Below are 2314 nucleotides of genomic sequence, written 5' to 3'. Positions count from 1 at the left end.
AAAATCATACAACAGAGAATCATTTGGTTTAGGGATGCTCTCAATATTTACCAATGACTGGCAACCTCTATCTTGAAGTATAACCTGAATAGGCTCATAGGTCGGGTCATCAAAAGGCAAATTCTGATAATCCATTACTCGCTCTTGAACTAAGCTCCGCTTTCTTAATTGCTCATGTCTATCTTGAGCTTCTTTTCTTACAAACCCCGACTAATCAAAATAAACTACCCCCTTTTAAGACGACGCTCCATGACTCGATCTCTTATGTCCCATTACACTTCTTAGCACTTAAATTCTACAAAAAATTTACAGCACCTCCCCTGTTTTTTCCACTTCTCCAAATCAACAACACACCACAAATCACAAAAATAATCTTCTCAAACCAACACTCAATACCCAACTACACAATAGAGCTTCTAACCACCTAATTCGCAATAATATACCGCAAAAACACCAAAATATTTAGAGATTAAGAGAGAAATATTTGCGCACAATGAAAAATTGATGAAAGATATTCCAAATTCTTCAAGATTTCCATGCACTGCACAATCTCCCCCAAAATTTGCAATTAGGTTTTATGAATGGAAAGAATGAAATTTAAAGGTGATTTAATTTAAAGTAATGGTGGAAAAGTGATAGAATAAAGGTTATAGGAAGATTATTAGAGGTTTTATGGAGATATTTGAGGGATTGACATGAAACAATGGTGTATTGTAGGTAAGATGTTTGGAATATGAAGAGAGAAAATGATGAAGTGAAGGGAAAACACAAAAAAAAAAAGATAGGGGTTATAGGAATTTTGCGAAGAAATGTCGCGACCCTTAAGGAGTAGCACCACGACCCATGTCAAATTCTGGGTTCATTTCTGGGGATGCGCACCGTGACTCAATGTTAAGGCGCCGCGGTACCTAAGCACTCATAAAATTCCTGACCTCTTTGTCCATGCATGTGCCGTAGCTCAAATATGGGGGCGTCGTGGCTCAAATGGGTTCATGCAAAAAAACTTCATTTTGTTGGTAGTTTTATAGTTTTCATGAATTCCACGACTCATATTTACAATATAAAGTCTAAAGGTCCAAAATTCTAAAGAAAAACTAAATCAAAATTAAAAATTTAACACCAGACCAAAAAAAAAGTACTTGTCCAATTAAAAGAATTAAAATATTAAAAAGAACTTGGGATGCCTCCCAAATAGCGCTGTCATTAATGTTAGTTAGTTAGATGCTTGCTTCTTTTTCACAAAGGTTGTAGCTGGATGATGGTCTTGACTGCATCAGTGAGACCACCCAAATATGGCTTTATTCTCTGCCCGTTCACCTTAAACGTCTCTCGATCCTTTCCTTGCAACTCCAACACCCCATAAGGAAACACTTTAACCACCATAAATGGCCCTGACCATCTCGACTTCAATTTTCCTGGAAACAACTCAATCTAGAATTGAACAACAACACCTACTACCCAGGTTGAAACTCCTTGCGAACAAGATTTTTATCATGCCAAGCTTTAGAATGTTCATTATAGATCTTCGTGTTCTCATAGGCCTTATTACGAAACTCGTACATCTCATTTAGCTCCAAATACCTATTATATATTGCTGCTGTCGTATCCATATTCAACTCCCTCATTGCCCAGTAAGCTTTATGTTCAATCTCCACCGGCAAATGACATGCTTTACCGAAAACTAACCGATAGGGTGACATGTCAATATGAGTCTTGTATGCCAATAATGCATCATCGAGCTTCTTAGACCAATCTCTTCTGGATCTATTGATTGTCTTCTCGATGATACATTTGACTTCTCTATTTGACAATTCTGCTTGACCACTAGTTTGAGGATGGTATGGCAGAGCAGTTCTATGATGAACACCATAATGAGCCAGCAAGGCGTCCATCATCTTGTAACAAAAATGGCTACCTTCATCACTTATTAAAGCCCTTGGCATGCCAAAACGAGTGAATATGTGCTTATGCAAGAATTTGAGTACCACCTTGCTATCATTTGTAGGTGTTGCTACTACTTCCACCCATTTAGATACATAATCCACTACTAGGAGGATGTACTTATTATTATAAGATGATGGAAAGGGACCCATAAAATCTATACCCCATACATCAAATAATTCCACCTCAAGAATCCCAAGTAAGGGCATCTCATCTCTCCTTGAAATACTGCCAACTCGTTGACATCGATCACAAGATTTTGCAAATGTATTCGCATCTTTCCACAACATAGGCCAATAAAAACCACATCGTAATACCTTTGCAGCTGTCCTTGTTGCTCCGAAATGACCACCACAATGAAAAGTATGACAAT

This window comes from Humulus lupulus, chromosome 9, assembly GCF_963169125.1.
Source record: "Humulus lupulus chromosome 9, drHumLupu1.1, whole genome shotgun sequence".
NCBI classification, from domain to species: domain Eukaryota; kingdom Viridiplantae; phylum Streptophyta; class Magnoliopsida; order Rosales; family Cannabaceae; genus Humulus; species Humulus lupulus.
Note: the sequence above shows the minus strand (reverse complement) of the source record.